General features: G+C 39.2%; 1 pseudogene; it reads left to right on the plus strand.

The window, feature by feature from the left end:
• Window positions 1-10,821: 10,821 nt before the first annotated feature.
• Window positions 10,822-11,639, plus strand: LOC110314819 (annotated as a pseudogene).
• Window positions 11,640-16,403: the final 4,764 nt, after the last annotated feature.

Raw genomic sequence — 16,403 nt, forward strand, 5'->3', positions numbered from 1 at the left:
GAGTAGCTTATGCATTGCCTCTCGAGATGCATTAAAGCTTTACTGCAGAAGGATCCTGATGTGTCACGTCATTCTTGCTGGCGAGACGGTAGCGCGTCACAGCACAGTCCTTAGATCATGTTCTAAGCTGATATTTAAGGGTGATTATCATCACCAGATAGCCAAGTAAAAGCCCCAGAATACCAAATGTGTGAATTAAAATATAATAAATGCTGCCAAAAAGAATGGAGACCAAGCTAATCTAATGCATATTTTGCATGAAAAAGCTCAGAAAATGGATAGAGGGTTTGTTAAGTAGTTAGAGCATTTGTTGATCATCCAGAGGACCCAGATTTGAGTCCCAGAACACACTCAAAAGCTCACAGCCATCTGTTAATCTGGTTCCATGGGGATGTACACACTCTGTCAGTCTCTGAGGGCACACAGCAGCATGCAAGTCATGCACAGTCCTGCAGGCAGTCTAAATGCACATATAGATAAAATAAAATTATTATAAAAGCTTACTGAATGTTTAAAAAATAACATTTAGTATGATTGGTATGTAAAGAGAAAGTATGAAGGTTTGGAACAAATATAAACATTGGTCCCTTTCCAATCCAAACAAAATTATTGTCACTCACAAAGACCTGGAATAGATACTGAATGAGAAAGGGGCTCAGTGGAATCCCACAGAGGAAGACATGTTTTCAGACAGAATTGTGCGTGGCCACAACAGGGGATGGATCACAGAGGAGCAACAACTTGAATAAGAAACAGCACGAGGAGGACTTTTCAGATACCGAATGATATTGCAATGTTTACTGACTCATTATATAGTCCAGGAGTTTTACAAGACAGCTCAAGAATGGCAAATAATTGAGGCAATGTGTACTCAAATTAACAATTTCCAAATCGAGCAAAGCATAATCCCTGTCAGGAACTGAGCAATTAAATCAATCAGTCAATCAATCAATCAATCAATCAATCAAACAGGCCAGAATTCAAAATACTGTCTTATATATCCTAGAAAACAGGTAAGAAAATCCAAAAAAGTTACCACAGGATGACCTTGCCACATCCCTAGAACAGAAGGTAGTCTCAAAGGACATTTGTGCATCAAGTGGAAGGGGGGATACTGGAGAGAGCACAAGTCCTAAGAGAGCTTAATCTGCTTTCTCTGATGAGATTTCTGCTCCCAGCACGTACTTGGATAAGCCACATCTATGATGGGATATAAAGTGTAAAAGGAAAGACTCCTTCCTTTCTTGGGTTGCTCCTGTTCAATGTTATCAAAGTAATAGAGAAGCAAGACAGATCAGTGCTTGTGAAGCCCAGTGAAGTATTCCTAGAGTGAAGTCCAATTACAGCTCATGTGGAAGTCCTGCTCATATCCATGTCTAACTTTCTATTTTCCCAGGGCTACAAATCTGTTCCCCCTCCAATCATGCCTCCTCATCTTCTATGTAAGGTTCTCTGCAGGAATCTGTACTTCCTGGGTTGACACAACAGGTATCCCTGCCCTTCACTTCTCTGTCCTTGATCCTTTCTTGAGAGAGATTGTGCCTACCTCTCAGGCAAAGAAACACCCAATTTAACAAGGCTGGATTTGTTTCATCTTTATAGCTCATAGAACAGATTGACACTTCCCTATTTATGGATTTCTCTGAAATTTACTCTCTCCATGAGCAGCCACATTCCCTGCTCTTCCCCATTACCAAGTGAACTGCAGAAGGAGGAATCAGGTCATGGCAATACCTTGGACCCCTTAGTGTGTAACCATGGAAAAAGAGATGACATTGAATGAGTGTTGCATGTGGAGAAAGTGACAGTACCAAGGACTATCTCACACATCCACTGAACCATCTGCCTGCTCTTTGGACCCTGCTTCCTGTCCAGTTTTAGAAGAGGCATCTACCAGGGTGAGCTAGCCTGAGTTTATATTTTTTTTACCAATTCGGTAAAGCATAGTTACAAACTCGAGGAACACACAAGGTACAAAAACCTATCTTCATTAATACATAGATTTAAAAAATATTTATATTGATTCTTTGAAGCCTTTTTCCATGTACACAGTGTAGTTTCATGATATCCACGCTCTGCCATCTCCCTCCGAATGCTCTAGGGTCTCCCCCCACCCATCTTTTCCCAACCTCTTGTCTTCTTCTCTAAAAAAAATTATTATGAAATACATCCTAAGTCTGATTAGGGATAATCATATGTGCATGGGTGTAGGTTAGGGTGTAGGAAGTGATATTACTATTGTATGTCCATATCAAAAAATAAAAATATAAAACACCACAATTAAGATACAAAGCACTTTCAAAAAGAATATCTTGAACTGAAATAGCTTGAAAGAGACAAAATCATATTTGCTGCTGGGATAGACTCTGAGAGATCACCTAGCAATGCACATCAAAAACTCAGAAAGTGCACACAAGTCTCAGACTGGGGCTCAGCTGGTCCAGATTTGTCCAGCATTTAAAATGCTCTGAGTTTCTTCTCCATCACTTCATGAGCCATGAGTGGTGAACACACCTGTAGACTCAACACTCAGGAGTTGGATGCAGAGGTCCCAGAGTTCAAGACTATACAACTTTGATTATGTAACAAACTCAAGAGATCATGTCAAAGAAAGAAGTAAGTAATGAAGTCAAAGAGGGAGAGGGGAGAGGGGGAGGCAGAGAGACAGAGAGAGAGATAGAGAGAAACAGAGAAAGAGAAGAAAATATGTATAAAAAATCATTGCATTTATTTCCTGCCTAGGTATTCATAGTGTTGATCATTGACAGTGAGAAGTGCCATAGCACACATGTTTCCATTCATTCACACACAAAAAAACAACACAGAAACCTTCTGACACACAAATGAGAATTCTCTGACGTACATTGTAGAAGCTTTGGGCTTTAATTTGGACCACTCAATAGAGGTAAATAAGATCGTAATCAGCAACCAACAATAACAAAACCAAGAAGTACTTCCAGAACACTATCTCCTCCTTGAAAAGCAGAAAAGACCCAAAAGAGTGTGGTTTAAAATCATGATAGTCTACTTAAAACAGGGGAATGGAGAGGTATCTCAACTGTTCAACAGTGGCTCCTCTTTTTTCACATGATGTAACTACATTCATTTCTCAACACCGATAGAAGGTGGCTGAGAACTGCCTGTAACTTCATGCTCTTCTGACCTCCAAAGTTACTGACATGTGTAAGCATATACTTACACACACACACACACACACACACACACACACACCAATACTTTCAATCTACAAAGAGAACTTCAATATTAGCTATGTGATAAATTACCTTTTAGAAGACCCTGTACTTTCCCATCCTCCGAAGTGCACCACCCCATATTTCATGTCTCAGTTTTTCAGTATTCATTCTTTATCTCTCTCAGGCCTGTGAACATTCAGATTTATGACAGTGTAACTAATTATCCAATAATGCAGGTGTAAAAAAGAAAAAATGAGTGTCCACTAAGCCATGTTACAGGAACATCTCTGCCAGCATGCAGAGTCCCTCTAATTCATGTCCCTGTATTATTATTTTTTATGTTGCATGAAAATATTATGAAATCAGTGATCTGAAACTCAGGAGGAATGTTTCCTGTTCATCCGTCTGCCTGGATCTCAGGAGATCCAGCCTGAGTCTCATTTGAGACTGTATTCTCCAGGGGATTCTAGAGCTCTGTTTGCTTATGCATGTGCATGTGTATGTGTGTGTCAAAGTTCAGGACTCCGGAAGCCCTAATAAATGATGTTCAGTCACATACCCTGAACACACCAAAAGAGAAAGAGAGAGAGAGAGAGGGGGGGGGGCAGAGAGAGAGAGAGAGAGAGAGAGAGAGAGAGAGAGAATACAACAGTGAAACTCAGAGAAAAGCCTTATTCAATGTGATCACACTGGGAAGAGGAACAGTGTGTCTGATGAACCGCAAGTAGAGCCTAAATTGTATTTACTTTAAAATTTGACCCATGTACCCATTTTCAAAGTGGGTAAGGGTTTATAGAGGTGGGAGAAAGGGCTTAGCAGATTAGACAGTTATTTGGACACAGAAACTGTCAAGTCTATGAAACTTATCCTGGATCTCTTTTTATTTTTCAATTTTGTTTTTCTTGTTTAAGATATTTTACTCATTTACATATCAAATGCTATCCAGAAAGTCCCCTATACCCTCCACCTACCCTGCTCTCCAACCCACACACTCCCTCTTCCTAGGCCTGGCATTACCTGAAGCTATGCCAGTGCCTACCAAATACAGAAGTGGATGCTCACAGTGGGAATACGGCCCCAATGAAGGCGCTAGAGGAAGTACTAAAGGAACAGAAGGGGTCTGTAACCTTATAAAAGGAACAATATGAATTAATCAGTACCCCTGATCTCCTGTCTCTGGCGGCCTATGCAACAGAAGATAGCCTAGTCAGCCATCACTGGGAGGAGAAGCCCTTGGTCTTGCAAAGATTATATCCTAAAACTCTTGATGCTTCACGGCACCCACCAAAGTGAGTCTTGGTAAGTAGTGGTCAACAAATAGTGTCAGGGGGGTAACTTAGTTAGGGTTACTATTGCTGTGATGAAAAAACATGATGAATAGCAAGTTGGAAAGGGTTTATTTCACTCAAATATCCATATTTCATTAAATCACTGAAAGCAGCTAAGGCAGAAATTCAAACAGGACAAGAACCTGGAAGCAGGATTCGATGTACAGGCCTTGGATGAGTACTACTTGAGTCCCTGTCTTGCTAAGTCTGCTTTCTTATAGCACCCAGAGTCACCAGCCCAGATATAGCAATGACTCCATGGGCTGTGTCCTCTCCCATCCATCACTAATTAAGAAAATGCTCGACAGGGTCCCATGCAGCCTCATGCTGTGAAGCAGGCATCCTCTCAGCATACTCTACCTTGTGTTAAGTTGACATAAAACTATCCAGCACAGGTAGGAACACAACATAGCTGTAGATAAAAGTTGTTGAGAGTAAGGTAGATTTTTTAAGCGATGTCCTAATTTTCATTCAAATGTGTAAGAATGAAAGTGGATGTCATGGGGTCTGAAACTAACAAACTGACTTCAAAAGAAGTTATAATACACAGAAACTGGCAGTGCAACAGTATTCAGTGGCTGGTACACTCATAAGGAGTATTTTTCAAAAAAAAAAAAAAAACGGGGTAGGAAAGAGACCACTGACAGCCTTGTCTTCCTTTCATGAGACATTTGTTATCTCAGACTACTGATGGATGGAGAGCCACTTCCTAAGGATTTTTCCCTTCTCTGTGAAGAGGAGAGCACATATTAGTCTTCCATGTGCACATAATTTCATTTTCAACCATTGGATCACCACAAAGTATGAGCTAGAGCCATGAAGAAAAGGCTGATAGTCCACAGCATCATGTGAGTAGCCTGGTGGTTCAAATTGCCTCAAGTCCCACCTGTAGTGATCAGCACTACAATGGACTTTCTCTGATAACAACAACAAAAAAACCCACTGTCCATGGACATCAGCTGGCATTCACCCTGAGCAAATTACAAAGCCAATGCTTTTCAGATTCCTTTTCCTTTTTGCTTGTATTTAGACAAGCCTTCAAACAATGGACTTGAAGAGACTTTCCATCAAAACCCCTTCACTGAACAATTGAAAATTACATTTCACAGTTTGGACAATAGATATTAACTAGATATATTCATCTTTTTGCAGAAATTAGATCCTCACACAATCAGTTTGACTATGTTTGTGGCCTTGCTGGACCATAAAAGGTTATAAGAAAATGTTTAAAATATAAGTCATCTTAAGGAAGACTGTCCAAAATTAGAGGCCTAGACAGACAGTAAAATTGTTCCCCTGGAATATGTCCTCACAGCAGGAGGGCAAAGACTCAGGTGATATGCTCAGTTTAAGAAATATTTACAGTTAATGCAAAGCTCAGAGCAGCCTCAGAGAGGCTTGTCCTTGTCTGGACCTAGGATTTTGCCTTGGGCCTTCTTTTGTTCCACCCAGAGGTTGGAGTTCCTGCCTTGGCCTGCTTCCTAAAGATTGAGGCTTGTTTCCTTCTCCTTGGCCAAAGTCAGATTCCTGCTTAGCAGCAATCTATAGGTCTCTCTCCACAATACATCCCATAAAGAATACGTCTACTGTATTCATAAACAGCCCTTCAATGGGAGAGAAGCATATATGATGATATCACATGTTTGTTCTTTTGAGATTACTCCTACTTCAAGGCAGGTGACTGAATAGTGTGCTGTAGCCAATGTTTTGAAATTTAAAAAAAAAATAAAATTTTAATTTGGATACTGAAAGCCAAAAAACATATATAGCTCAGGGTTTACAATTCTTGGAATTGTTTGCCTTTTAGAAACTGCTAATTCTCAAATTTTCAAATTTATATATATATATATATATACACACATATATATGTGTGTGTGTGTATATATATATATGTGTGTGTGTGTATATATATATATATATATATATATATATATATATATATATATATATATATATATATATGTATATATATATAACACATGTTAAGAAAGAATACTGTTCCTTTAAAGGACTGCCTTTGGACATCTAAGAAGTCATTCTAGATTGCCTGGACAAGACCTATTAAGGCAATGCCACCCCAAATTTATATCCCAGGCAGATTATATGCCTTACACAAAAATAATTTGCTATATAATCTCATTTCTTTACATCATTAAAATAGTTGGTATTTTTAGAAAATGTGCATGTCAAATTGTAAAAGATTTTTCTCAGTGTCCTCAGTTTCTACCTGCTAAAATGGTATTAATTCTTGAGGACTTATACTTAATCAATGCAGATGAATACTCATATCTAATTTTAGAAAAATTAAATATGTACATGTGACTATTGATACCTTTCTAGTCTTTATAATTACAAATGCTTTAACAAGAAACGCAAATAAAAGTATAGTCATTGCCCCTGTTAATTCTTTTTTATGTTTGGTGTTATTTCTTCACTTGGAAGGCTGATTCTTGTCATTTTAAGAGACATATTTGAAAGTTAGTTACGGTTCTTTATGATGTTATGCTAGCAGTAGATTGGCACAGGATATAGCAAATATTAAGGTTAAGTTAGCTGCTAAAGGTCATGCTTCATTCCAATACATTTGTGTCATTATTACCTTATAATACAAAAATTTATTGGGAAAAAACTAAGGCTCATTTGCAGGGAGTGTGGAGAGATACTGATATTTCTCATGACATGGAACAGTTAAAGGCAGACATTTCAGAAATAATCAGAAGCCATTTCAATACTTGGATCATTGATGAATTGACCAGAGATTTTTAAGTACAACCAAAGTACATTGAATCCCTTGGACTGGATTCAATATATAATCTTGCTTGCTATTATTATTGGCTTTATTTTATTAGTAATTGTTGTCTTTTCACTCATCTTTAGAGGTTTCCCTAGTTGGGACATTCTGGAAATTCATCTAAAAAAAGAGAGAGAGGAAATGTTACATCCACTCCAGTAGTAACGTGAATGACAGGCCAAAAGCCTGGAAGCAGTACCTAGGTGAAGAGTTTCACAGAAAATTATTCTCCTGGAACTGTGGCATTCCATAGCACATATGCTAAAATTTCGTCCTTGAGAATGGATCTGTGTGTTTCCTTTTGTATCGTTTTGTGATAGGTGCATCCAAGCAATGACTTGCCAAATGACTAAGGAAAATCGAACTTTGCTTCCTGGCCTTCATCAATGCCATGGTCCTTGAGTCAACCATGGGATTGGAATTCAGTAAGAATGTTGCCTATTCAGAGACATTCAGAATTGCCTCTAGTATTGTAAGAGAGATAGTGAAATAAATCAGGCATTACCACCTACTACATAGAGTTAGAAATCAGGGCAAGCTCAGGGCAAGCTTAGTAAAGTAAGTTTAGAATTCTTATTATAGTTATATATGGCAGCCTACATTACTTATTAGTAGAAAGTCCCCGCACACTATCACTTAGAATAAAAACCAAGTTGGTCCCAAATACAGGAATTTACAGTGGTTTAGGAAGTAGATCAGGCTGTGATTTTAGAGTATTACATTAGTCATGAGATGGTTAGCTAGAGTGGAACTCCCTAATTAAAACCATGATTGGGTATGAAAGCCCTTGCCCTGGGAGTGTAAAGACCTCACACCTGGATTGTAAGACTATAGCTGACCTTAGATAGAGATGACTTTGTCTCAGTTTTTTATTGCCAAGTTCCTGCCAGTCTTTGTGTTTGCATTCCTCTGTTTTGTATAAGAATTATTAAGCATCCAGTAACCTCATTGTACCTTGCTGGTGTGTCACCTAATTTCCCCATTTTCTTCTGTGTAAAAAGTTTGATGCTCAATTGGACAAGTTACATTCAGATCCAGCACACTCCCTTGTGTCCTATCTGTTTGTTAGCCCATTCTCACTGACTATAGGTCCACCTGCTGGAACCCTTGATTACAAAGGATTGGGGGAGGGGGTGATTGAGCCTGGTCAATGACAACCTGGCAAGAAAGAATCTCAGATGAAGTACAGCCTCCAGCATATTGGCCTGTGGCCACATCTGTAAGGAATGATCTTTTTTGATGGCTGATGTGGAAGGGTGTAGCCCACTATTGGTGCTGTCATCACCTATGAAGAGGATATACACAGTGTGGTGGGGACCTTGGAGGGGACTGATAGGAATTTTTTTTGAAGGTCTGAAGAGCGATGTGGCATGGACAATTAAAGTGTCCTCTAATTTGTTAGTAAAATCCATAGTTACCTGTATCCAGTATTCTGTCTAACCATATTTGAAAAGTAAAATTACCTCATCTATTGCATCCTGTTTTACTGAATTTAAGAAATTCCTTGTAACCAGAAATGCTGTTAATTTTAAAGACCTTTAAAATATGACTGGTAGATATCAGATTTGTTTAAGTTTATCTCATATTTGTAAGCAGGCCCAAGAGCTAATTTTTCCTCACTCTTTGCAAAGAATCCATAATTCATGATTGCCATTGAGTTAAATACAAGGTATGTAATGCTGTCAAATTCCAGCGCTGTTTGAATAAAAATGGTCCTCCTCTAACTATGAGTTTTGATAAAGCTAATTTTGTTGTGCTATCCAGTGGGCTACTTCAAAAAGTCTGGCAACATTTCAGATAGTAAGAAAGGCTTAAAGGTAACCAAGGGAAAGATTGGCACAGGGAAAATAACCACAGAGGATGTTGGTGACTCAGAAACCAAAGACTTTCACAGAAGGAAAATAAAAACAAAATAAAAACAAACAAATAACAAACAAACAAGCAAACAAAAACAGACAAAAAAAGATGCAAGAGCGATCTACTTGGGCACAATGTGACTCAGGTCATCAGTCCATTTGGGTAGGGATTTTATTTTGGATTTCTAGGAGGACACATGAGAAGCTAAAGCCTAGATGATGAAATTTTCTGAGTTTAACTAGTGACCAGTCACAGAGCACTGGCCAGAGTTTGTGCATCTATTCCACTTTGGGGAGCTAGAATTATTTAAAGGTGGGTTCACTGTCTTCTCAGTGGTGTATGAAAGCCAGGTCAGCTCCTGAACCACAAAATTATTCAACAGGATTTTGGTGCCTGGCATGTTTCAGAAAACAGAATCTGGACAATTAGGACGTTTTCTTTGATTAAATACATCTATTAAGTAACTGGGACCCTCATAGCTCCAGAAAGCTAAAAGTTTCCCTCCTACAGTGAGTAACTGTACATTCTAAATTTGCCCTTGTTTGGAAGCTAGGGGGATTGTCCAAGTTAGTTAATCTCCTGAGTTTATTATCCTTGCTAACAATATCTACTTAACAATTCGACTAAAATACCAAAGCTCCTCTTTGTCCGTGTGGATTTTAGAAGATATTAATTCTAAATGGCTGATATTGCCTGGACTTATTGAGGTCTTGTTGAGTTCGGAGATGCAATACAGCTGGGGCTTGGTCAGGAGACACAATACAAATGGCCAGTGGTATGCTGTGTCCCTGGGCATATATTTGTGAATGTATCAACCTAGCTCAGAGCTTACAGGTAGAAGAGAGGTGGAATGACCATTCTGGCTTATTTTTTTTCTGTTGTGCTTGCTCATTGTGGGGGGGGGGAGGGCAGCCATGCCAACTCCCAAATTGACCTAGCCATTCAATGAGAGGTTCCTCAGAAGAGGCAAATTACCTCAGGGCCTAAGAAATGTGTCTCTGAGTATGTTATTCTGAGCTATAGAGAATCAATTGTCAAGTTCCCTGTGAAGTTATTTTAATATTTATTTATTTATTTATCTTGGTTTGTTTATTTATTTATTTATTTATTTATTTATTGAGATTGAGTTTCTCTATGTATAGCTTTGGCTGTCAGGAAACTCAAATGTAGACCAGGCTGGCCTTGATCTCACAAAGCACTGACTCCCTCTGCCTCTTGGGTGCTAGGATTAAAGGCCTGGGTCATCACCACCTCCTACTAAGATTTTTTTGGTTATTATTTGGATTTTTTTTGAGACAGGGTTTCTCTGTATAGCTCTGAATGTCCTGGAACTCACTTTGTAGACCAGGCTCGCTTGGAACTCAAAAATTTGCCTGCCTCTTCCTCCCAAATGCTGGGATTATAGGTATGGGTTACCATAACCACCTATTAACATAATATTATGATAAAATTAAGTATAAAGGCCAAACCTGTTTAGCATAGCCTTCTTCACCTTCTCAGAATTCCTCTTAGAGAAGAACCTTGGTACAGCATTCTCTCCCCCCACCCCGCAACAACCATTTTCCCATAGGAACTCATATATATGACAGAGGCAAGAGCATTGTTTCTGGTTTAAACAGGCAAGATCTTCAAACACAGGAAATGGTCAAGTATGAAGCCTGAACACAGAATGATAGCCACAAGACAATAGACCAGGAGTGCTGTGGCCTAGCACACCAAGTCTACAGTCATAAAGAAGATGATGCCTTTGTTGATGCTGCGGATGCCATCCCTTCAGAAGAAGAGGAGGAGGAAGCCTTCTTTCCAGGCCCTGAGGAATATTGAAACTGCTGAATTTCTCATGGTTGGAAGGAAGGTAATGGGCCTGCCACTTAATGGAAGGCCATCATACTAGGTCAACTGCTAACAAACCCTTCTCTGTATTTGGTGAAATATGACAGAATTGACTGCATCTACAGACTGGAGCTCTACAGCGATGAGAGGATTTTAAAGCTTAAGGTCTTGCCTAACAAAGTATTATTACCTCAGGTGAGAGACACCCAGCTTGATAGTGCCCTGGTTGGCAAAGTGGTTCAACACAAATTTGAGGGCAAAAATGACTCTAAGGAAAACTGGAGAGGGGTGGTGCTAGCCCAGGTGTCAATTATGGAGGACAGGTTTTACATCACTTACAAGAAGGATCTGGTCCTCTACATCTATCAGCTCCTAGATGACTACACATAAGGTAAACTCCACATCATTCCAGAGAATCTTCCTGCAGAGGTGAGATCAGATGATGACAGCGACGTCTTAATAGGTGAATGTATACATTACACCAGCCGTAATGGTTCCAAAAAGATCGGCAAAGTTGTTTACAAAATTCTATCCAAGCCTCCCACGTACTTTATCAAGTTTGATGGTGATCACCATATCTATGTGTATAGTCTGGTGAAAAAGAAAATCACAAAGGACAGGGACATAAAGGTATAGGGTTGGAAAAAAAAAGAGTTGCTTTCCAGTGTGTTGGATACCTAAGGGTTTTGACAACCCCAGTATCTTCTTTGCCAATAAAATTTGTTTTGCTCGAAAAATTAAAATGTTTGACATGACATGCTGTGAGTGAACATTTTGGTGGAAGAGATGGGCTATGGTGAAAGGAATTTCAAAGGAAGACAAAAGCTCCAAGACAGGCTGTAAACAGTACATACATCTAATGTCACACAAGCTAATATGAACCCGACTTAGCTTCTCTGGTCTGCAGGGAGAGCAAGGAATTTTAGATGGGACTTGGAGGAGTAGGGATGGCATCAAAAGATAGATGTTTAGGAAGCAGAAGAAAAGGACAAGAAATAGGTAGACTCTCTGGTGTGAAGTCTGAGGGACAAACATAAAGTTGGGGAAAGAGTGGAAGATAAAAGGAAGGTGGGCTAGGAACACAAGGTGAAACCCCTAAACTTATCCAAACAGGCTCAGAAATCAGAGAAAATCAGGTTTCATTTGATTAATGAAACCTAGGGAAATTTGTCTCTCTTTTTAAGATTTATTACGTTTACTTATATGGGTGGGGTAGGGCATGTACTTGTGACTACAGGTGACCACAGATATATGAGTGGTCAGGTCCCCTGGAGATGGCGTTAAGGGTTATTGTGATCCATTGGACATGATTTCAAGGAATCAAAGCCAGTCTTCTTTGAGTGTGAAAGTGATCTTGACCACTGAGTCATCTCTCTAGGCCCATGAAGTCATCTTTTAAAGAAATCCAATATTCACATGCAGAGAAGAGTCCAGAATGAAGGTAAGAAAGATCAAATTGATGGTGATCTTGAAAAGGACAAAAGGACACATAAAGGAATAGAGGACACTGAGGGACAAATGTTTTACAAGATGGAGTTTTCAAAAAGTGAAGCAGGAAACCCAGGAAAAAGGAAGGTTCTAGAAATAGTCAAACTTGGGCCATGTCCATATTAGCTTCTTTGGTTTCTTAACAAATAACCAGCCCATCATTAGAGAAGGATGTTGGATTGGGTGGTTTCCAGGAGTACATTTTTACCATGGTAACTCAGACTAGTGAATCCAAAACTAAGTTTACATATATGAGACTCCCAAAAGCATCATAAAAACATTATTTTGTATGATTAAAAAAGTAATTTAATAGAGAAAATGTGTATGTTGTGAGCTACTTTCAGGTATTAAATTGATCCTGTGTACATTCTGTGAACATCTTTACCTCTGATACATCCTGTGATCTTTTTGAGATGTCTATTGAACGCCCCAGATAACCATCAAAAAGCTCCCACACTTACCTCTTCCACCTGGCTCTCCTCCAAACATATGACTGCCCACATACCTATGGGCCCCTTCAGTCTGTCTGTCCCTTGTAAGTTCCTGTCTTTTATACATGTGTGACCTTATTCTCAGAAAACACTGAAGGTGTCTCCAATGTATATGTGCTGACTTCTTTCCTATACCAGTTGTCATGGCTTTCAAATGCTATAAGGTTGCCAACCAGGTAGTTCCCTCCTCCTGAGGTGGCCCTGTGTTCCATGGGGGTCTCCCTGGGCCACATCAACACTCTAAGAGTGTCTTTTGTAGGCAGCCTTATCATGGACTCATTCATTGCTGTTCTTTCTTTCTAGAATAAGTTTGTATGCTGCAGAACTTGAAAATACTTTCCATTGTTGATTAATTTTGATATCTGTGAGAGTTTCTGTACTTGATGGTTGTCTTTGTTAGGATTTCATTGCTGTGAAAAGACATCATGACCAAGGCCACACATAAGGGACAATATTACATTAGGGCTTTTCAAAATTTCATTACAGTTTCTGAGATTCAGTCCACTATGAGGCAGGAAACATGGCAGTGTCTAGGCAAACATGGTGCTCGAGAGGAATCTGAGAGTTATCCATCTTGATCCAATTGCAGCCAGGAGAAACTATCTCTTCTGCAAGCAGCCAGGAGGAGGGTCTCTTTCACACTAGGCAGAGGTGTAAATCCACACCTTCCTCCAGCAAGGCCACACCTCCTCATAGGAGGTAAACTACATTCAAACCCCTACACTGGTTTCATAGCAACTTGACAAGATCAAGAGCCATCAAAGTGGAGGGAGCCTCAGTTGAGAAAATACCTCCATAACATCCAGCTCTTAGGAATTTTCTTAATTGGTGGGACTGCACCCAGACCATTATGGGTGGTGACATCCTTGGGCTGGTAATCCTGGGTTCTTTAAGAAAGCAGGCTAAGCATGCCTTGAGGAGCAAGAAAATAAGCATGACCACTCCATAACCTATGCATCAGTTCCTAGCTCCAGGAATCTGTCTTGTTGCAGTTTCTGTCCCAACTTCTTTGGTGATGAACAGTGATGTGGAAGTATAAGCTGAATACAAACTTTGCTATGAAATTTGCTCTTTTGTCATGGTGTTTCCTTCCAATAATAGAAACCATAAGTAAGACAGTTTCTTACAGAAACAAAATGTCTAATAGTGCCACTGTCACTTATACCATAAGCACAAACAGAAATGTGTAGATGCTTTAATTTAAAGATAAAATGTGCTCATGTACCTACCTGAAATGTAATTGTTCCAGTTTTCTTCTTTCTCACCATGAAGAATATTATACCAAAAAATAACTTGGGAATAAAAGGCTTATTTGCTTACAGGTTACAGATTGTTACTTAGGAAACCAAAATAGGAACTTGAAGCATTAACAAGAAATACTGCTTATTGGCTTGCCCCTATGTTTGTCACTGTTCTATTGCTGTTAAGAAACACAATGGTTGAGGCAACTATTATAAAGGAAAGCATTTAACTGTAGGTTTGCTTACAGTTTCAGAAGTTTGGTCAATCATCACAATAGGAAGCATAGCACTGGAGCAATAAAGAAATATTGATCAATAGGCAGAGTGTGATTCTGCCATTACATTGGGATCTTGAAAACTCAAAGCCCACCCTTGTTGACTCACCCACTTCCTCCAATGAAGCCACAACTCTTATTCCTTCTAATCCTTAAAAATACTGTCACTTCCCAGTGGCTAAATATTCATATTCATATATATATATATATATATATATATATATATATATATGGGACCGTCTTATTCAAACCACCACATTTCCCATGGCTTGCTCATGTATTTTTTAATACAGCATAAAAGGCTCATTTTTTATACATGACTATTGATGAGCTTACCCACAGTGGTGGGCCCTCACACATAAGTCATTAAACAAGAAAATCTCTGAAAGACTCACCCAAAGACCAATCTAATGCAGGCAATTCTTCAATTGTTCTCTCTTCTCAGGTGACTCTAGATTGTCAAGTTGGGGAAAAAAAGTCTCAGCACAATAATATTTAACTTACTCCATAACGCACTCAACCCCATGTCCTCTCTTCTATCTCTTCATAGACCAATAGCCCTGCATGGCAGAAGTGAAGGTTAACTATGGTCACAAGCAAGATACACAATGATAGGTGACAAGAAGTGAATATGTCTTATATCTTCACAACCCCCACATTCTTGTGTGTTACACTTACTGGGAGACACCCCAGTCTGCCACTGGACATTTAGGAGGTCACAGTAGACCACAGAACCAAAAATAAATAAATAAATAACAAGCTATTTCATCTCCTCTCAACAGAAGTCATAGCCCACTCTCTAAGTCTGTGACCCTATGTGTAGGTTTAGATTTTTCAAAACCTACTTTATTTAGGGTTCATAAACACTTCATCCTCCCTTTTTTGCCCACCAACCAGAGGAAGCAGAGAAAGAAGTTTAATAGGAAAAGAGAGTTGTGGACCTATTAAAAAGTAATTCTTTGGGGGCAACTCAACTGTTTGTTGTCAGGATATCAGTTCAGCTCAATAGGAAACACAAAACAGAAATCATTAGCAGCAGCTCGATCTGGCAGAAAGTTCAATGCTCCAACAAATCAGGACAAATCAGGAGAAGCAGCAAGAACCAGTCAGAATAGCATGAGAAGTACTTTTGTGCCTTTCTCAATATGTAACAAAGAAGGCCAGCAAAGGCCAGTCAAGCATTGCACAGCTAGAGAAACCAGCAAATCTTTGCAAGGTGAGGCAGTGCAAGAGTGTCCTCTCACTGTCTGTTGGGATACATTTATATTATCTCTAAATATCACATTCCCTCTCCAGTGTTAGCTCCAGCAAAATGTCACATGTCTTCTCATGTGCCTGCTTCAGCAACACATCCCCTCATAAGACAGCTTCCAGAAAAACATCATGTGACCCAACTGAGTGTCCAAAGAAACCAGAAATTTCCACTTTGTCTATCCCTATCTCAAACTTGTCGATGCCATCCTAAAATATATAAAGTGAGTCTTGTACATGTTCTATGCCTCAGCACCATCAGCCACTGGAGTTTCTTCAAATGCACTTTGTGAAACTCAAACTCTTCCATGAGTACAACCTTTGGTTATCCCAATAAACATTGAGAGAAACTCTCTCTATCTTTGTTCTCAGCCAAAAACTGTCCAATTTCCTGCCAATTCAGCTATGACCAGAAAAATCCTCATCAAGAAATCCAATGAATTATACTTGACTTCTTTCTCCTGAGGGAATGGAGTGTTATCCATTCATGGTTATATTGGTGTCTGATTCATCTGTAATAAAACCATCTACTCTTTTTTTTTTTTTTTTAAACATCTTTTTTTTTTATTATTATTTTCTTTATTTACATTTCAAATGCTATCCCGAAAGATTCCCATACCCCTCCCCCCACCTCTGTTCCCCTACCCACCCACT

Source organism: Mus pahari, unplaced genomic scaffold (genome assembly GCF_900095145.1).
Source record: "Mus pahari unplaced genomic scaffold, PAHARI_EIJ_v1.1 scaffold_12791_1, whole genome shotgun sequence".
Classification (NCBI taxonomy): domain Eukaryota; kingdom Metazoa; phylum Chordata; class Mammalia; order Rodentia; family Muridae; genus Mus; species Mus pahari.